The sequence below is a fragment of the Paralichthys olivaceus genome, chromosome 22, assembly GCF_024713975.1.
Source record: "Paralichthys olivaceus isolate ysfri-2021 chromosome 22, ASM2471397v2, whole genome shotgun sequence".
NCBI lineage: Eukaryota > Metazoa > Chordata > Actinopteri > Pleuronectiformes > Paralichthyidae > Paralichthys > Paralichthys olivaceus.
The window spans coordinates 12620964-12642937 of NC_091114.1; the positions used below are offsets into that span (position 1 = coordinate 12620964).

Genomic DNA, 21974 nt, shown 5'->3' on the forward strand with positions numbered 1-21974 from the left:
TCACTTAATTTGCAACAGTTTCATAAAAAAGTGACCACGATGATTTTAGTTACTTGATAACTTTTCGCAAGAACTGTGCCAGATGCAAGAATGAGAAATAGATTCAATTAAACCACATTGACAGATGTTGTATATTCACATGTGACTGGTTTGACTTCTGACCTTCCTGTTTAAGTGAGAATCACAAGAATAAATAATGGGACACAACATATTAAAAATTGTCTAATTGAAGCAGTGAACTGTGTTATCCTCCTGAATCACAGTCTTATCAATCCTTCACTTCCGCAGTGCAGCTTGTGTGCATCCAGTTAAGCAGCTAAAGCATGCGCACGGCCCTCCAGCTGCCAGTGCTCAAGTACATGTCTTATTGAAGCCTTGCTCAATTTTTCCATAACATGCTGCGATATTACTTCAATAAGTGAAGCAAAAAAAACCACATTCTATGCAATGGTAAGTATGTGCGCTCAATGTTGTGTACATGCGGACATGTCTCATGACTTTTCAATTTGGTCAGAAGAAGCCGCGCAGAATATTGTCAGTGACTTTGAGACGGATAACGACAGAATTGTTACAGACGCGGTTTTAAAAAATGCAACATCCAGGAAACATTTCATGAGGGAATATAATTTGAAAGAACTTAATGACTCTTTGATATCACTGATGTGTCTCAAAGCTGGGTCAATTACCCGAGCTTGTAGGACAGCTGACGAGCAGCTTTTCCTCTTCTTTTTTTTTCATGGCCCACAACAGCACTGAGCTGGTTTCATCACGCAGAGTTTCCCATGAGCATGCACTGACCCCACCTGCTATAACGCATTGCATCTTAATTGCCTGGAAAATTATCATCTGTGCTGGAAAAAAAGCAAAGCTCAAAGTTTATCTTAATGTCTTCTGTCCTTACGCTGTGATAAATCTGTCCGAGTGCCAAGGTGGAGGAAAGTCTTTGCTAATTGGTGGAATCTCAGCTGCAGGGTCTTTACTTTTGCCTGTGGCAACTTCCCCTTTGTCCTCTGGTTATTTAAAAGTGTTGGCAAAATGATCCTCCGCTGCATCTCCTTTTTAAACAAATCAGATAAAGCTGTTTCAAAATAATATGATGAATCACGACTCAATAGAACTGAGGCTTCTAAACTAATGAGTAGGGTTGTTCAGATTTACTACTTAACTAATTTGTGACAATCAAACACAGGCTGTGCGTAACAACGCAAATGTCCGAGTCAGTTGGTTTGGACATTTCCTGGACCTTTTCCTGCCTACTATTAAAATGTCTGCAAAATTCACAGCGAGTCGCAGTGTCCGTCGTTCCGCATTTTCAAGTGTCTGTGAGCACTGAACCCCACGTTGTTGCCTGACGTCTGAGCTGCTAGTGTGAGATTGAAGTGTGATAGAGAAAGTGAGAAAACTACTGTGAAGTGGTCATCAGGACTAGAAATATACCTTGAACTACATCATGGCCCTTTCAGTAAAGTTAAAGATAATACAAGATTAAACTGCAGTAAATCATATATAATGCAGTGGAAAAGGTTTGGCGATGACACTCACACACAACACGGGATAATAAACCTCAGATACTGTCGGGCTGCCTCAGCAAACACTAATCTTTCTTTGTTCCTTCTGTGGTTAATAGTCTAATCATTTTCCAAGAACCACTACTATTATACCCTCAGCAAATTGACAGTGACTACATCAATAATATAATCACTCCTGTGACCAGATGTGAAATTAATCATAATATGAAGACATCAAATCATTGGTCACGGATCTCGCACGGTTGTATTTTATTAGAGGAAGAAAATATGCTTCTGATATGACAATTATAACAGCAAGGGTTTTTATATCTTGTAGATTTAATGGATTGGGATGGTGTGTGTCGACGACATCGGCGATGGAATGAATTTTGATAGAGGCCTCTTATCTGACAGTGCAGCAGCCGGCTTGGCAAATCCACCAGGATCTTAACTGGAAACCTTGGATTCAGTATCTTCTCAGCCTCAGGTTGGAACCAGTTCTTCAACCGCCCCCGTCTGGATGGTTGTATGAATTTTAGGATACGCTGACCTATTGTGAGCCCCGTCCCCTGAGTTAAGCTGCTAATGTTGAGCTCTCCATTCTTGCACAGCAAACACAGCCTGCAGTTAACAGAAAACACCAGAGGCACGTTTGCCTTTTTAAATGTTTATCTTTCACACAGACAGAAGTGGAAATAAACAGCCTTCTTATTTCAAACCAGCGACCTTTAGCTGGCTGGAACGACAACAGTCACCAGCTAATGAAGCTACGTTAATCCTTCATGTTCGGGAAAATGGAAGGATGCATTTGTCCGCTGTGTTCGATGAAGCCTTGGAAATGGGACAGCCAAGTTTTTCCAGTGCAGCCTCTGAAGGATTGTGGCCCTGGCATCGGGACATGAGTAAAATGAGGATCATGTCATGAACACATATTGTGTTAAAAGAGGCTGATGATGCGAGTGTGGGGCAGAAATGTATCTTCTCTAGTTGCTCATCGATTAAGAATATATATCCACACAGATCTCATATTAATGATTTGTCCTGAGTATTTGTTATCATAAAGCCTCATGATTTTGTGCTGTGCCTTTTGTTTGCTACTAGTCACACTATGTTTATATCTGAATCCATGTTCTTTTGCCCTTATATTCTTGGTTTTGGAAATGCTCAAATAAATAAATCCCACCCTCTTTATGCACTTGGTGTATTACTTCACTCGAGTGTGCTTTAATTTTGACATCTGGAGAAAGCTTAAGGGACGACTGTGCCAAGTTACAGTTAAGATATGGTGGGACCATCTGCCCAGTCAGGAGAAATGTTGAGCAACAAGCATACTGAACGTGCGGTTCATGATATCATCATCAGGACATAATACAAATGTAATTGTCATTTCAATTCCCCCTTGTGGGATGAATAAAATAAATCTCCACTTAACAATAATATAAAAAGGTCAAAAGCACCATACCAGGAACCACATATTGAATAGTATAGTATACTTTTCATTCAGTTGTTATTGTAATGGCTCAACCTACTTGTCCCACATGTTGTTTTATTAATTACATGTAAGCCCTGTTCTGTTGTTGTTCAACGTTCCCTCTTCATGAATTGAAAAGGTGTGATTCTGCTTTGGACCACTTTTCTTTATTTGTAGTCACACACAGCACAGTTCATGATGGCACACATTGTCTGTTGAAAATAAAAGCGTTGGACAAAACACTCGTTTCCTCATGGACTCTCAAGTGGCAGGAAGTGTGGGATACGTCAATTAAAGGTAAGAGGAGTAGTGAATGTTCTTTCATAATCAAGTGAAATGTTAAATGGTGTGTAGATTTATTGAAATAAAAAAACATGACAAAGACACTTGAGCTTTTATTTCTCATCATGTTGATCAAATAATAATAATAAACCTTTATTATTATTATCATCTATCTGCTGCACTTTATTCATTCTACAGTAAACACGTGTGTCCCTGTAGAACCTCACCCCCGACACTTCCTCATTCACGCCCCAACCTGTTGACAACCGGCCAATGGGGAACCAGCCACGCCCCGCCCCCACCATTGGTCCAAACGGTCACGTGCCCCACCCGTGACACGTTCATTGATGTGGGAAAAACAAAGAGCTTCAGTAACAAACGCACTTCACAGCTGAACACAACACGATCACAGAAACAGTGACAACAATGAACAACACAAAACTATCAGTCCGGCACAATACACATCATGGCGCTGTTTCCAGTTAGATGGTCCACGAGGGCCAGGAATAGGTGGGTCTGCTGTAGATGATGGTTTCCCTGTGATCTGATTGGTCAGTAGCTGGTTTGTTGACATGTGTCTTTAATTAACCTTAATTAACTTTGATGGTGAATTGACCTGCAAAGACTGAACTCTGCGGTGAAACCTGCGGTTACCTGGATAACCTCAAACCCCGCTCGTTTTCACAGCCGGTGCACGTGCAGCTAGCACCTAGCTAGCTACACCTGGGAGGGAGAAACGGGCCTTCTCCCGATCAGTCACCACCCGGGATCAGGCCCAGGTGAGGCGGACAGCTGTTCTGGAGGGACGGGGGCGAGGAGGGCTGATGGAAGGACTGCATGGCTCGAGCTGGAGGCCGTGGGGGGAGGCTGAGAGCCGGCTACTGCCAGCGAGAGGGACCGGGTTCTCGGGTCAACACGGAAGTTACCTGGACAGATGCAGGAACCACGTGTTCTCCAGGTAAATATCTTTGATTTATCTGTTAGCAGTGTGTTTTTGTGAATAATGTGTGCTGTTGTTTGTGAAGATGTGTTTGTGTTGCCTTATTGCTAACACTGTTTATGCAGATGTGGTGGTTCTGTGTGTGGGTGTGATGCTGGATGGGGATGAAGTAGTGGGATTGTGTCTGAGTACTGTACCAAGCTCGGGAGCTGTGGTCTGGAGGAATGAGTTGTTTAGTTTTGACAGTGTTTTTATACTCTGCAGCTTCTACAGCACAGAGTCATGATATACTGTGAACATCTGTCGGTACACACTGCTGTTGTCCTAAACTGGATACAGCTTATTTGGATGATTTAAGACAACTCTTAGGCTGTTTTAATGTTATTCTTCTGGATTAAATCTTTCACATGGCTGCAGTAGAAATCATATTCATTGTTCTATTATCATATTTCTTCTTAATTCTTATTTTGTGCCTTTTTTTTTGTGGTATCTTTCATAGTGTTTTGACTGACGACTAAAAAATAAATCTTCCATGAGTTATGCTGTTAAGATGATGTTCAGGTTGGCCATGTTGGTGGGGCTTTTCTTTTTTTTTTTTCTTTCTACACATGCACATCTGTAATCGGGGGAAACAAAAGATAACCGTGCATGTCAGGAAAGGTTTGGACTCAAAAACCAGAATGCCTGACGGGTTCAGTTCGGGCTCAGTTAGTTTTCTCTCAGGCTCAGACTCTCCATCCCTGACCTGGATCATATGAAGTATTCTAAGGTTGATAGTGTTAAGTTAGCTAAGCATCTGATTCTAGTGCAGAGCAGAAATGTCATTTATCTTATGACTTTTTTTTGGCAGTTCTTTCTGAGTTCTTTGTGCTCGTACGTGACGTGGACATGAATGAACGCTCAGTGGTGTTTATGTGTTTGTATCTACATTATCTCAGTAATCCTCTCTTCAAACTCACTTCCATTTGCCTTTTGTGGAGCCCAGCTCAATAAAGCCTGAAATTTCCCAATCGCCCACTGTCAGTGGTGCCCCCATGCCCCCCCAAACCACTCAATGACAATAACAGTCCACCAGGGGAGTGATGTTGGGGGAACAATTGCAGGTCTGTTCAATAGGTCTGGCAGCAAATTGCTTTTTAATGTGTCGCACAATAGCACAAAACAAAGCGGATTGTTGTCCATAAGCCGTGTGAGGCCATTTAAGTGAGTGTGATACATGATTCACAGAGGAGTCCAGGTGTCAATGCCGCTGTGGGAAGAAAGAGGAGACAGCCTTGGTGACGGGGGATGTGAGCGTGAATTAAGTGTATGGCTTTATGTTGAACTGGCTGGGGGAAATGCTCAGTGAGTTAACTTTTTAAAAATCTTCTTGAATTAAAGTTTTTCCAAGGTCTTTGTGAAATATTCAGCAGTAAATTGGGTTTCATCAGCGAAGCCAGTGATTTCATTCGAGGGGAACTTTAAGTGTAAGTCACTGGTCAGTGCATCTCACAGTCTGTTGCTCGAGGGACAGTTTGTCCACCACTTTGCTCCAGACTGAAATATCTCAGGTGTAAATCTAATTTAAACTGTGCAATACTCCCAGTGTGACTGCAGTTTCAATATTTTTGTCTGTGCAACCTCAATATCTTCTACATCTTTTTACATTATTGTTTATATTTCCTGATGTTTATTCGCCTGTGCTGCTGAAGTAAGCTGACACGCCCTCTCCTGGTTCCTGAGGCTAACTACTTCAGATGCTCTGACATTTGCTATGAAACTCCCATTAGCCTCAGCTGTCCTTTATTTTTATTGCTTAGTAGCAAATGTTAGCATGCTAATGTGCAACAATGAAATAATTAACATGGTGAAGCCCGCACAAAATTTACATCAGCATTTCGAGCATGTTACTTTTAGCATTTAGCTTAATGACCTACTTTGCCTACTAAAGCCACACCCTCAGTCTGTTGTATAATACTTTTTATGTCCACTACTTTTCTACTCACACATTGATTGCTGATAAAAGCTTTTACAGAACTTCAGAACAAGAGAAGGATGCCACAAAAATCGTGCATAAGGGAATTTGTTTATTTCCCCTCATTTGTTTCCACTGAGGGTTTACGGCTTCGACCATGGACCCCTGTAGTATGCATCAACCAGTCGCCTTGAGCTCCCAGCGCCACATCTGCCGCATCTGTACAGAGAGGCAGCGCGCGGTAGGACGCATCTAAACTGAGGACCTCGCCTGAATAATATTAATTAAACCTCCCTAACTAATTGTGTGTTACTTTTTGCTGTCAACCAATTATGTTTTACACTCTTGGGGAGAAGCGAGATCCCCTGCTCACTGTGAAATTCCAGCTGTCATTGAATTTCAATAAGCATGTATTTAATTAACACACACAGGCCACTGGAGCATATCAATATTTATTCCTCTTGCAGACAAGACAGCAATGCGTTTGTTTTGCCCACAGTCAACTGCAGACGCCCGACGAGTTGACACAACGTGCAGGCGAAAACATTTTGATTGAGGACCTGTAATAATGTTTACCTTGCAAGTGCAGCTGTGAGCGGCGTGCTTTATGTGTTGGTCGGTTTAAAAGCATCCGACAGTGTCATTGTAAATAATAGACCCCCCTCACCAACGACGCTACGTAGACTTCCTCATTCAAATTGCTTCAGTGTCTTGAATGTGGTAAGAGCAGATATTGATGTGAGTTTTGCTTTCTCTCCCTTTCCCCCCCACCATCCGTTTGTCTTGTGCGTCTGTCCTGTGTTGTTCTTTTATCAAGCGCCGGTTTTGACAGCACAACAGAAATCATCCATCATCTAGATTTACCCCCACAACCCTAATATCTAGCAGACAGTCCAATGCCATAACTCCACAGGCAAGAAATGCATTTTAGAGGAAAAGGATGGTGTGTGTACGTGTGTGTGTGTGTGAACAAAATTTCCTGTGTGAGTGCTTGCACTAGCAAGAAGCATGAGGATAGGAGGGTGGGAGGGGGGTATAATAGTGACAGAGTGAGCTAAACTCAAACTCAGGCTGCCATGCCGTAGGCAACTGGCCGAATACCACCCCCCCTCCTCTCGCTGGGTCAGCAGAAAAAGTGCACAAAACAGCATCAATTGATTCATCCATGATATGAGGAGGAAGAGAAGGCCCCGTCTCCGTGCAGCAAGCCTCCTCCCTCCCTCGCTTTCATTCCAGCCTCTACCTGCTTTCTCAGAGCGCTGTCACACATAATGAGGCCCGAGCCGGAGACGGAGTGAGCCCAAGAAGCCAAGACAGCCAGCGTGGCACAAACAACAGCCGCCGAGGCCCAGCAGACCACAGTGGAAATGGTACATATTTTAGCATAATGCTCTGCCACTTCCCCGCGCCGTCCCCTGTGCGACGCCACGCGAGAGAGCTGTGTATTATTCAATGATGTGTCTACCGATCCAGTGGTCCCGTAAGGCTCGCAAGGTCGCGGATTCAAATGATGTCACATGTGTCCCAACTAATGATTCCCTGCAGGGAGAGGTTTTAGGATTTATTGAGGAGCTTTGTTCCGGTGCAGGGCACAGCAGGTCTGTGCAGAAACACACTGAACATTTGAGTCGTGTTTTCTTTTTTTATTCGGAGGTAGGCACACAGTATATACTCTCTGCAATGAGCACAAGTTGTTATCTCCCTGGAGTAACCTCCAGAGCGAGAGTAGTGCTTCTAATAAGTGAGTGATGCTCTTCAGTAAGCACACATGCTGTCTGTGAGAGGAAAGTTTAGTTGGTTAGTTGGATACGAAGTTGGGAAAACTAGTTAGTTACTCTAAATTTAAATGTGAAAGTAATTTTTGACACGATATATGTTTATTTTCGTTCGGATGGTCTTGTCTCTTTAAATCACCTGCTTCACTCTACCTGCTAAAAATATAGATTCTTGATAGATACCTGACCGACTTATAAGTTTGGCGGCGGAAAATGGCCGATACCAGCCTTTCAAATATGTTTGAATGTTTTAAAGGTATAACAATTTAGATGTGTTTGTGTTTTCTGTTATAGTTATTCATATGGGCGGCTGTGATTCATTAGGTAGAGAGGGTTGTCCAATAACCAGATGGACTATATGGTTCGATCCCCAGTTCCTTCACTCTGCAAGATACTCAACCCCAAACTGCCCCTAGTGCCTGAACCATTATAAACAATGTGTGATAGAAAAAGAGCCGTGTGAAGTAGTGCTGTGTGTGTGAAAGGGAGCTGTAATGTCTTAAGATTGGAAAAGCAATTTATAAATATAATGTTACTGTTGAACTGTAAGATATAAAACCTCAATCACATTTCTGTGGCGTTGATAACAACAGCTTTGGAATTGTTTCCTTATTTGTAGTGTGTGTGTGTGTGTGTGTGTGTGTGTGTGTGTGTGTGTGTGTGTGTGTGTGTGTGTGTGTGTGTGTGTGTGTGTGTTGGAAATTTGTTTACAGAATCTGCCCCCAAAAAATCCATACCGGTTTGTCTCTAGATGTACGAGCCCTCGCCTTATGTTTAAATGTGGTTATTTCATAAGGATTTGAACTGCAGCTCTGAAACGCCTCGACATGAGTATATGTTGTGATTTACAAATAAAAATTGAACACAATCTCTGAAATATGTGAACATATGTAAATGCTTGAATCAATTTTGTCAGGCTGAGATGGGATGAAAATGAATCACTCTCTCTGTGCCTGTGTCCAGGAACCGTGTTTAGCTTCAGCCGGCTGTTTAATAATTTCCCTTTTTAATTTCACATATAACCAGCTCAGTTGGTAGAAGTTCAGGGCGGCAGGGCTATCAAGCAAAGCCACCTAAAAGGTGTGCAAACAGATAAGTGCAGACTTGCCAGTGTCAAGACTCTGTTAGTCGACGTAAATACATCACACACTCCTCAATTTTATGCACTGGAGATGATAAAATGAGAAGATTTTTTTTTTTCCACACTAGTGCGCCTCAGGGCTTGAGAGTAGAGGATCGAGGCAGTTATTTCCTCCGTTTTTACATCCCCTCCTTCTATCGCTTTAGCCAGTAAGCTCCAAATACATTTTAAGAGGTTCATTTTAGTGACAAGTGCTATCATGCCAACCTGAGATGAGCAGGGAGATCGTAAAAAGTGAAGTAATTACCAGAAACACGTGATTAGAATGTCATTTGGCTGACAAGGGCTAATTAGAGACGTCCCTTCTCGTCATCCTTGCTCCGATGACAGTAGATAATGGCAGGGGACCCAAACCCTTTTTGTGAACTTTGCCTGCATTGGAACGCACAGAAGAGATGGCCCTCTTCATAATTTGTGTCACTTCACTCATATTAAGTTTTTAACAGACCTTATATAACGAGTCATTCCCACATTGGCTTGTCTTTCTCTCGACCTCCACGTCTCTTGTCAAATTTGCTTCAATGAGCAACGAACCTGCAGCTCAGCAGTGACAAAGTCACTTTACATGTCAGCCCAAGGAGACCGCAACTTTTCTGCTTGTGATGTCTAAGTTCAGACGAAGCACATCGTCCAGACAGTGACTAAACAAAGATATCAGATATATTTATATTTACGCTTTTTTTCAATCGTTATAATTTTAGTGGTAGCTTCTTTCAAAATAAAACTAAACTTAACATGAACACTTGATCATAAATCAGTGTGATAAGGACGACATTAAATTATTTGTCCTGTATTTTACTGCAGCTGGCCAACAGGTGGCGATCAATGCCTCGACGTTGGGGACCAGTCACGTTGTCCATCTTTACAGTCTCTGCACTCATTATTCTTCATATGCTTTTTCATCACCTCTAAATCATAGTGCTTGTCTTGCCAGTTTGATTTTTTACTACCTTATTCATATTCCTTGGTCTATATAGTTATATTTTATCACCACCACTGTGGCAGCCAACTTATAGAGTATTGTAAGATTGGGAGCTCTGTCTTAAATAGAAAATAAAGTATGAAAAACAATTATCCACATGCAATTTCTCCACTTAGTAACATTTAAATCAAATAATAGATAGATTAGACGTTGTGATTATCCCAAACTCTGTTTTCTATATTAATTGTGAAACTCTTTATACAGTGGTAACTATGGCGGCTGCACTAACGTAGGAAAAGACTTGACAATTAGGAGGTAGAAGCTGCAGTCAGCAGAATGAAAATGAAACCCCAGAGATGCCTTTCAGCAGGTGCACCTTGTAATCAGGCATCAGAATAATAAACCGTGATGGTGGAAGTATCCAGAAATTCAGTGGATTTTTTTTTTTCCTGTAATTAAATGAAATAAGTTGTTAATTTACAGCTAAAACAATTAATAACTCAACCGATCAGCAGAAAATGAATCGAAGAGTGTTTTGATGATTGAGTCATCATTGAAGCAAAATATCAACTTCACAGGTTGTAGCTTCACTAATATATTTGCTGTTTTAGTAAAATAACGATCGTAGAGTTTTACAATGTTCAATGGAAAAAATGAGCAATTAATTCTATAAAATATCAGTACATCATATAGTCACACCCTAATACTACATATACATATATATATTTACGTATATACATATAGTTAAAGTTTAAATAGTGTTGCATTTAGGGACCTCAGAATACAGTTAGTTATGCTGTAATCTATTTCCTTATTGATATAATATCTATCATGTACATTTATGAAAACTGCAGCCCTGTTCTTGTCCAGACCTCAAACAGAGGGATCCAAATTCATAAAATGCATTCAGGGTAGGGTGTGAGACCGTGGACCACTGGGCAAAGACATGTTAGGAGCTTCTCTAGCTGCTAACACTGGACTGATTCCTCATGTTTATTCTGGTCGGTTCAGTTTACATCATTATGTGTCTTTTTGTTGTCATTCAGCTTCTCTTTCTAGTTGTCTGTAAAGTCAGTTTGTGTGTCTTTGTATTCGTATTGTGTCTCTTTGTGGTTGACTCATCAACAAAAACTGTTCGTCACTTCTAACAGCGGCACTGGTCCAGGGGCCTCCAGACCTCTTGTGCCCTTGTGTTGGTGCCTGTTCAGTAATCCCTCCATGTACACAGATATGTTGTGCCTTATGGTTTTGGGACTAAAAGTACCATTAAATCCAAGTGCGGAACAGTGAGATGAATGTAAACCACAAAATTAACATGTATAATGAAAGTATTGAGTAAGTAATTCATTGCTTCTCTGATAATGATCAGTCAGTCAAATATGACTTTAATTATTCAATAGCTCGGGAACAACAATAACAGCGAGGCTCAGGGCTCTGCATTCTGCATCCTTCAGATTCCATGAAGACAAAGAATAATGGTTGGAGGGCATGTTTGTCTGCAGGAGTGTTTTTCTCTGGCAGAGCTGCATCGGTCTATAAACTGGCAAAGTATTTTAAGGAAGAGACTGAACTAAAGGGAGCTGTGGAGTATGAAGGGCAATGGAATTAGATCAATTACAGCAGCAAACAGTGATGTGTTATCACCTCCCTAACGCTGCACTCAAGGTGAAGACTGCCTGCTTAGTCTTAATCCATAGAATAACTCTCCTGTCCCATAATATGTGTAAACAATCACTCTTTGTAAGGAACACCACACTAGAATTGTGTCCCTTTGCTCTTATGACAGCCTCAATTCAATCCATGCCACGGTGTTCCTAATAAAGTGCTTAAGAAGTCAGTGGATAATGGCGCATTACAGGGACACTAAACCAATTTGAGCTATGTCAGGAGAAAAGAAAGTTGTGAAATGTCCTTCATTGATTTGGAGCTAGATGTTCTCAAAGTTTGAAATGTCTGATGTGAGCCTTTCACAATTTCTACATTTATGTTTAAAGATATAAACTTTGATTTACAGAATTAATGCAGGAAAGATGTGCATTCATGATTACATCAGAAAAAGGTTTATTTTCTAAATTCAAATTCTATATGATTTGTTTTTGTGCCTATGATACATTTAATTGTTAAACTGTAAAATATCAAGCCTCAATTACATTTCTTTGTCAGATATCAGATATATTGTCCACCCTAATATCCGTACTGGCGCCGGCTCCCAAAAATCAAAATCAGTCTGGCTCTACTGGCCATTTTAATAGAAGGCTCACTGCAGTCAAATTTGCATTTCTCTTATGCAGCAAAGAACATGGACATTTAGCATTAAAGTTGACCTGAATGAAGCTGGTATTGATATTTAGGTTTGTTTTTTTGTTCCAAAATGCATAATTGTTTTTTATGTAATAGATAAATCAACTTAACCTTAAACCATAAATGGTGGGAACCATGAATATGCCAATTGTTAGAAATTAGAAGCCTGTTTAGAATAACATTTTAGCATTTTATACATAACATTCCTATATTTCTGGTTTAATATTCCAGTTAATGTCAAAAACAAACTTATCATCCACTCTCAGCCCAGGAGGGTGATGAGAAGAATTTGTATTTCACTGATGAGGAAAGAACTGGAATCATTTAAACACCATCGCTGTTATTATTTATTCAAGGGATTCTTTGTTTTGAAGTGACATGGACATTTTAGGTGACAACAGCATCTGTTCCCAGTGTCAGCTTGGCGCCACATATCACGGAACAATAACAAGCCTGTAGTTACACAGAGGAGTTAGTGAACTATTGTACACCGAACAGCAGAACAATTAATTACAGCCAGTGTGGTATGATGTGTAAATGAAATAAATTTCCCATCAAATTATCTCGGGAGACATCAAGCAAGTGAACTGCAGAGAGGAGTGCCGAGCATCAGTAGGCAAGAGGAGAAAGTTGATGCTTTGTATAATTGCAAAAGTGTTGTCTGCATTTAAAAGAGAATATCAACACAAAGACGAGCAGGGAAACGGAAACACTCATTTTACCTCTATTATTAACAGTTAATAGATTGTCCAACCCTCTTTCATTATCAAAAGATGATACAATTGCTATTTAAATAAGTGATTAAAGGATTATGTGTCAAGATGTTTCTTTTACTGCATTATGATCAAATTCTCTGCAGAGCCTTTTAGCTTCTTTGTGCTTCTGTCTTTCATTTTCAGGACTACAGCTCTACAGTTTCAGTTCAGATATACCCAGCATCAAAGAAGTAAGCAACTCTCTTTTTAGCATAATGTAGCATTTAGCAGCTGAAGATGTAAGAGAAGCAATTTACGTCGGGAGTTGAAGTAAAAGAGATTCAAGTTTACCTGCTCCTCTTAAACAGAACCCCATGTTTACAGATGCAGATACAGATGTTTGATTGCTTTCTAGACTTGGTCTTGCTCCAGTCCCAAACCAACTCTGGAGCGATTCATTCGTGGATGCAACGTGATCCAGGTGCACTTTGCATTCTGGGATGTTGTAGACTACACAAACTGCAGCGTATTTGTAGTAGCAGCTAACCAAAGAATGGCCTAGAGCAGATTAAGTATACCTTAAAGTACCCTTAAGATTTCAGTCAAAAATTATGTATGCTGCAGGAATGACACTGGATCCAGGTTGTCATTTTTCTTCCCTCACAAATGCAACGATGCAAAAAGAGAAGCGGGTGTTTCCTCCTGCAGACAGGGCCCCTCAGAGGCTCATGTCCCACAGGGCCGATCTAAATAGCATTTTGAGATGCACTAGGATTTATCCCCAGGGATGAGGTAGCTGGCAGCCCAGCGGACCAACCGTATCACACTCACTGGAGCTGCGTGAAAAGAAAGAACTGTGCAGGACATGTAAATTGATTTACTTACATGTTTACACCAAGCTACTGAGAATATGTGGCACAAAACATGGGAGCTTGCATTTTTTATCTGGGCCTTAGCATGTACCTTAACGCTGCAGAATTTGATAGGATATTCACAAGTGTTCACAGTTTACAACCTGTTTATTTATTTATATATATATATATAGTTTACATGCTTAGGTCTAGTTTGCTTCCAGTGTCATGGCTGAAAATATTTCTTGTCATAAGGGAATCAATCAAATGTGCTCTGCAGTTGCTCAAAGTCACTATGACTGACCCAGATGCAGGCAGGCTACCCAGGAGATTCAATTTACTACAAGCCCAGATAAGAAAATAGGGGTCACTATTTGTAACCCAAGTAAATAAAAACAGCGTTGGAGGCAATATAACTGTATTTTTCATTAACTGAGATGGACTGGATGTGGACTAGATGGACAGATGGCTTGGCATGAAATGGGAAATATTTATTGCATAAATGTTTAGATTACATTAACAAAGAAAAGCTGATGTTGAAAGTGTGGTCTTACGTTATCCATCATTGCTTTGTCTTCCTGGCGAATATTCACTTTGGAACTCACACTTATTAAACTTTTTAAAGACTTTTCAGAAAGTTTTCACCTTTTGAGCTTCAGGGTAAACACTAATTAAAAACAGTTCATCACATTAAAGGACATGGAATCACTTTCATGTTCTTTGACCTTATCAGGAGCAACAATAAAGTCAAAGCTCTGTGACAAGTTGCTTTTAATCTTCATAACTACGCTTTCTCAGTGAACATCAAGGGCATTAAATTTGCCAAATTAGCGGAGCAACAACTTCTCTCCAGTGTATTTCGATTAAAAGAGCTCACAATGAACTGGTTATAAGATGAAGTGTCCATTCTAGTCACTAAAGGCTCATTTATGCTGGCCTCACAGATAAAAAGCAAAACGTCACTGCCCAGACACTTTGATGAGTCTGTTAAGTTAGCGTGGTCGTTAAGGAATACGCTCACAAGAGAGCAGCACAGAGTCGAGAGTTTTCGACAACAACAAACCTGTTGACAGCGGAGGACATTGTGATATTGTGCAAAAGACCCAGGCACAAAAAGTTCTGCCATGATTGAAATGTCTTCCTCGTGTTCTGTGAACGTTACGCTTGAACTATAGGCTTCACGCCCCCCTTTGGTTTATGGTGGCATTGCTCAGTTTTGAATATTTTACCTGTAAGCTTAATACTGAAAGCAGAATTTGGACAGAAGCCTCTGACTGTGTCCGTGTATTAATCTTGCGTTTAGTATAAATGAGCTTTAATTCACCTCGTAGCGTGACATGTAAATTCTGAGTGTAGCTGCAGGAAGTGGCACACCTCCTTTGTCCTCATTTCCATCAATCCAGCAGATGTGTTTCTTTAACTTTAATGACAGTAACATGGTTGTCGATGCCAGTGAATTTTCCTGGTTGGCATGCAGATTTCCTGATGGTCCACAGGTAGCAATGAGCTGCTTATTCTCTGAGTAAGACAACACAGTGCCCGAAGCTATTCGCTATGCAAACAAACAATTGACATGGCCGCTTGACAAGGTGCCACCGGGGATTCCCCCCTTCAGCTAGCGCAGCAGGAGCAGGTGTAATGTCAGCCTCGTCTGCACCTTTTAAAAAAAAATACACTTGGCTGGATAGACACTACAGCTTCCTCCTGAAAAAATGACTTTCCTGAAGGCCTGTCAGGGGGCAACAAAAAATAAAGCTCCAAGAAAATGTGAAAAAGAAATTGAGAGAGCTGTTGTTTTTTTTTTTTGCGACACAGCCTTCCAGCATATAGAGCAGAAATGGAGTACCTAATACCAGATGATGCTTGCCTGACATGCCGTTGTCTGTCTGTCATTGATAAAAGTTGGGAGAACAGATATTTAAATGTGAAACCGGGATGTTTCCTCCTATCAGGATAACTGTCTGATCGGGATTTGCTGGTTGGAATCGCATGAAAAACAAATCTGAGTGCTTGCGTCGCTCATGAATTACAGTCGCACATTTATTTATTTGTTTTGCTTTGGCTCTTCTGCGACGCTACACATCATACCCTAATCCCTGTGTGCTGTCTATGCAAATCACATGTCGCTGGGTTGATATCCATTCTCCTTCAAGGCTCGAGCCGGACACGCAAGCTCTTGTTGTTGTTGACATCTACGCTGACTCGGAGGACTATCGGGTTTATGCAGTGATGTTGTGTGGGAGTTGAGATACAGTAACAAAGCCGCCTGAGTAAACTGGTCTGAATCAAATACTGTAACTGCTTGACGAAGCTGACATTCGCTTTACCCCGTACTCTCGGTGCGTACTCGGGCGTAATCAAAGCCAGGACATTCCTGGAGTAAAAGTGTAGCAAAGGCACAAATGCAAACCCTCAACAAGTTGCATTGTTGTTCCACAACATACATGCCCTTGATATTTTCAAATCCTCACCACGTTGTCTGCTCAGATAAACCGAGTGTGAAGGCTGGAACATAAATATAAGCTGTGACGGTTTAAAGGATAAAATGAAGGAGCGAATCAACAAATCATGTTTGACAACTTTTGTTCTCCCTCCAGAGGGAAACGGAAAGAGCCTTTAAAGAGAAATGAAATGGACGAAAATACAGATGTTCACTTCCTTTGAGGCTCTCAACTTTCCTCTTTCAAGTCAAATTCAATCTATTTTCACTTTGATACAACTCACTTCAGCCGAGGAAATCCAGAATGTAAACTGATCCATGTGTCAGTATTATTATATTATCGTGTCAGCCTGTGTCTTACTGAATATGAAATACTGTGAATTATCATACTGTAATACAAATATGTATTTACTCTGGTTTCTTCAGCCAGGAGTAGTTTTTCTGCTCTTTCACTACACACAAGACAAACAGTCCCACAGCAGATGTTTCATTACAGTAAATGTAAATATAGCACACATTTCCAGGAAGCAGTAATAAATATTATGATTGCTCTTTGCTTGCTTTAATATGGACGGTAAAGCAGTGAACAGAATTTCTTTGTCTCTTCTTTCTCAGTTTCAGCTTTGTAATACCACTGTCACAATCCCAGTGAGAGTAGATATCGTCTCGTATTGACTTGTTTCGCTGCGGTGATGTGGACGTGAACTCGAGGGCGTTCTTTTGTACTCTTGAGTTTATGTTTCCATTAGTTAAGATTATGTTGTTGTTTATTTTCTCAAAGCTAGGCTGATAGCTGTACCTTCATATTAACCTTATACCTGAAAAAGGCACATCTGTAAATATCGAAGTATTTCTGTTAAGGAGTGGGATTTTTTTATTTAGACTTTGGTTATGACCACTTTTGTTATTTCCCTGTCTCCACTTGGTGAGCTAAGCTAACTGACTGCTAGCTGTTGCATCACATTTAGTGTACAGACCCAAGGGTAGCAAAAATGTTAAATGGAAAACTTGTCCTTATGTGTTTAAGTTATGTAACAATACAAATGCAATAACACCAAACATAGTTATTGCTAAATTATCGACAAAACAGAAATACTTTCGAAAGTTTCATGATGAAATTTCTATAGTTTTCTGTGCAAACACTGGAATTACTAGACTTAAATCTCTTTTCACTGACAATAACCATGTTGGGCTTAGCTGTCATGATATAGATTGAGTGTAGCCTCTTGTCCAGGGGGAGAGTGGTCCAAGTATTTACGCCTCCAGCAGAGGAGTCGCTTCCTGCTCAAACATGAATAAATATTACAAATCCTAGATGCCTTCATTATTTTCACACTCCCAAGGTGTCAAAGTCTGCATCAGTGCAACCTGTTATTAATGTTTAATTCACACAATGTTATGCAAGATTCATATGTTCCGTCTTAATCTTCACATTTGCATAATGTTGATATTTTAACCACAGAGCGAGAACAATCAAACCGCCACCCACATTTTACAGCTGTGAGCCACTTCACCACATCGGTCTTTATTATGCCAGAACGGTGTGATATTTAATGACTTGATTACTTTGTGCAGTCGAGGAGTTGTCAGGCATTTGTAGATAAAAATGAACATTTTCCTTTTGGGAGCATCTCTGATTCGCTGTAAATGCAAGTGATGTTTATTTCTTTCGAAAATGAGTTATTGGCATATTCTCAAATCTGAGCTTTCCCAGTCCCCTGTTTGCAGCTCCGCTCGACAGCTCAGCTCGATCAATCACTGGCAGCTCTCCTCCTTCCTCTTCTGCTTTATCCTCTATAGTGTGAGTGAGTCAGCCCAGATTTTCAAGAATTAGAAACTGGCATTATCTGAGCTGTCGACACAAAAAAATGTTTACTTTGCTCCTGCTGCTTATTCTAAAGTGCCTGACAAAGTGGTCAACTAAACATGGGAAAGACGAGAAGCATCCTCCCCCTAAAGGAAAAAAAAAAAAAAGCAGTGGCTGCAGTTTGAATCATAAGACGTCATGTGGAGAGATCTGCAGCTTTGAGTTTCATTTACATTTGATTGTTTATTATTTCATCTGCATGGCTTTGATAAAAAAAAGCAACATTGGAAGCCTGCCCATAGCCGTGGAAAGTGATGAAAAATGATGCAAAGATTGAGATTATTTTCCTTGATTCCACAGACCAGTGGGGATTTCTCTGGGCAGGCTGGTGAGGAGATCGGCTTAGATCTAATAGGAAAGTCCCTGGTCTAATACCCGTTTGGTCCGAAACCGCTGAATAGGAGTGAAAATTATTAGTAAGACTTGGTCTCCCTCACCCATTTCCTACTTTTATGACTTCAAAGTGGTCAGCATTTTCCTTCAAGTGTGTCAAATTTGAATGAGGACATTATTCGTCTGAGCCCCTGCTTCCTTTCCAAAAGCGACCGCAGCAGCTTAAATGCCTCATTAGGCATCAGGGTAAATTCTCAAAGGATAACGCTCATATCCGCCTGTTGGGATTGGCAGACTGCACAGATAAGATTTATAGCTGTCCACGCTGGTAATGAAGCCACTGATGAGGTCCATGAAACAACAAACGGAATGGGAATAAAACATTCCTTTAAACGAAATGCTATGTGATAGTCGACCTTATGAATTATAAATCAGGGCGGTTTGACCTTTTAAACCTCATGAATTTACTATGTTTTGGAAGCTTAAACACACGAGTCACAATATCACTTCAATGGGTTTCTTTGAGAAATCATAAATACATAAACGTACACTCCTCACCTCCTCTGCAGCGTCCTAAAAAAAAAGAAGAAAGGTCATTTTGCATCTAATGGATAACCTATCACTTTTAAGCTGTGCACCATCATTCCCTTTGGACAGTGGCCTTTAATAATAGCTTGTAGTTTATTGTGAAGGCCAAGAGTTCATCAAGGCAAAACCTATTTACCGTCCAGACATGATGCAAAATAGGATTTTAATGGCCATGATTCTGCATCTTTGAAAAAAGTGTAATATTCCTACTTTTTTATTGATGACGTCGGCAAAATAAGTCGTTATTTAATCAGTGGTTGTGCTAAAGGCCGACATTTAGGCCTCAGATGCCTCAGTGGAACATTTGGGTACTTTTAACTTTAACTCCTCAAAAGGTTAGCAAAAGCATCGTGATCACCACCTGGTGGCTGACTGCAGTGTAAGTCAGACGTTACAAGTTTTTCTCAGTCAGGATTTTTGTCATTTTAGGTAGTTATCACACTGAAGTGTTCATTTTTCTCATGAGTTTGCTTTGAATTGATGTTATTAAAGTAGTGTGTAAATCAGCTGGACCCTGTTGCTGCGTCTCCATCATCCCTCAATTGCTACATGTTTTGGGTTGATTTCCGGAGAGTGAAAGAAGGAGGAGACGTGTTGTCCATGTTTACGTACAGTCTGTGGATGCACCTTGCAGACCGTCAACAAAACCAAACAATTGTCTGAGAAAAACTAATTAGAAGTTGGGGTGAGGGGCGATGTTGGCTTGGGAGAGAAAGCTTTTTTTTTTTTTTTAAAGAAGAGGAATCCAGAGTGAAGATCTGCCAGTACGCCTTAGAAGGGCATCGCAAGGACGAGGAGGCGGGTGCCAGCGGTGAGGTCGATCTTCAAACAAACGCCTTCACCGGTGAGGGGATTAAGCCTTGGGCTCTGAGAGTGAGAGTGGGATTGAACCGTGCAGGCCTGTTGAAAATACAGCACAAGCACCATTTTTTTCTGAATGTTCCAGATTGGATCTGGGTATGCTGGGGGGAAAAATCCAGTCCCCTTTGGTTGAAGTTATTTGTAAGCAACATTTCCTGCTTCTACTGAGATGAAAATATTCGTATCAAGTAGATCAGCGTGGGGAATGTCCATGACCTTGTCGCAGCATTGTAGGAAAGACTTGAGGGCTCGCATTGATCTCATGGTGTTTCCAGCCTCGCACGGAAAAAGGGAAGTTATCCCTCAACCATCCAATGAAAATGGTCAGAGATGAGAGTGACGAGGCAGTGAGGGAAAACAAACATTTTACACAGATCATCTATCCACATCACGGACGCTGGATCCCTTTGTTTTCAACATACCCCTCTCATCAAGCAGATTAACACAATTTCTCTCCTCTCTCACTCCGTGCTGAAGGACCTCGGTACAGTGCAACGTTGTGGGGAGAGATTCAGTGAACAACCTTCCCTGTGAGACTAATAATATGATGGCTCCTGAGTGCTTGCTCTCCGCGATGAGGCCGAACAGAAGAAAAGGATGTGTTTTCCTCTGCTGGGATAACAGTCCACGTCCCCCTCAGACGACTGCTGCTGATATGAAGTGTACATAAACCACAGGTTTCGTGGATCCTCCAAGGGTCCGCAGGGGGAAGGGGAAATGAGTGACACCGAGGAGCGAGAGGGGCTGCCGGGAGCCTGGAGTACCATGTGTGCATGTGTGCGCTCCATCACTCTCTCAGCACACAAACAGAAAAAACACTCACTTCAAAGCATTGAGAAATTCAAGACACTCTTGAAGTGAAGTATAGCAAATTACTTCTTAAGTTGAATCCTTAGCATTTCTATGAATATTTCATCATGGAGCAAATTTCCCTCTTGCAGGAAGTACTGGGGGTTGGCAACACTGATGGTAGTTAGGGTCAAAACCACTTACTAACTTCTACACATACAACTTTGTTCATGTTGTGAATAATACTTACGTCTGAGCCTTAGGGAAGTTTTTTTCAAGCCTATACTACTTCAACTGAGATTATAAATAACATGAAACCAGCATGAGTAAGCACAGTCTTTGAGAATAACAAAGGATTTATGAATATAATACATTCAGCAGAAATGCTCTAATCTTTTTATTGTGTAAAAAGGACCCGTCACCTGACAGGAGCCTTGAAATCAGCCGTCTACAATTAAAGAAAAATGTTTAATTTCAGTGTTTCTCAATGAAATCGCATTATTCTTGTAGTCTAATGAATGTGTGTCATTATGGAACATTTACAAAGCTGATTCCACACATGGTTGTGTAGTTCTAAATATAAAAGGAAGTAGTCCCACGATTATTTGGGGGGTCATAAAACAGTGAAGTGACACTTATTAAGAAAAAGAAATCTGAAATTATGTGATCATAATATTACAATAAATGCATATTAAGAGGGAAATATTGGAAGAATAAAGTTCAAATTTACAGGAAAATGTCATCATTTTAGGTAATCATCTTTTTGGACTCTTTTGTATAAATACTTAAAACATGTAAACACCGCTCCATCTATGTTAGACACTGTCTCTCCTCATTCAATTGCCTTAATCCTGGTAATATTACAACCTTTAATATTGCCCGAATACTCTGTCCTATTAAAGAAAGTGGGAAAAACAAGCCTAAATCTGCACCAAATTTTTATGGGTTTGTTTGTTTGAAAGCGATTTAGTATATTTTTCATAATGCTCTTTTCTCTCCACATCCACGGGGGGCGAACAACCAGATATGTTTCTCAGGGGATGGCACAACAAGGGATACAACACCAGTAAATACTGGGCTTCCAGTTGTTTAATAAGACATCCAATAAAGTCTCTGCTGTGCTCTTCCTGCTGCATGTGTTGTGTCGGCAGTTGTCTTATAACGTGAGCCATAAACTTGACAAATTATGCAACAAGGTGTGCTGATGTGAGTTTGTTTTGGACTCTCTCTGCTCCCTAATGGTCCTTAAGCAGCTT

General features: G+C 40.7%; 2 long non-coding RNA genes across 19 annotated transcripts in view; both read left to right on the forward strand.

Annotated features, from left to right (window-relative positions):
* LOC109634681 (uncharacterized) overlaps nt 1-3237 on the forward strand; it is a 106629-nt gene extending 103392 nt beyond the window's left edge. For 3 of the 17 annotated variants that reach the window (XR_011239928.1, XR_011239940.1, XR_011239935.1), the window contains one exon: nt 1846-3230. This is a non-coding gene — a long non-coding RNA (uncharacterized lncRNA). Of the gene's footprint in view, nt 1-1845 lie in introns of all 17 variants that reach the window. The other 14 variants (XR_011239931.1, XR_011239941.1, XR_011239944.1 and 11 more) reach the window with 9 other exon arrangements.
* Nucleotides 3238-3967: 730 nt separating this feature from the next.
* Nucleotides 3968-21974, forward strand: part of LOC109634800 (uncharacterized) — a 105565-nt gene continuing 87558 nt past the window's right edge. For both annotated transcript variants that reach the window (XR_011239927.1, XR_002203085.2), the window contains exon 1: nt 3968-4219. This is a non-coding gene — a long non-coding RNA (uncharacterized lncRNA). The remainder of the gene's footprint in view (nt 4220-21974) is intronic.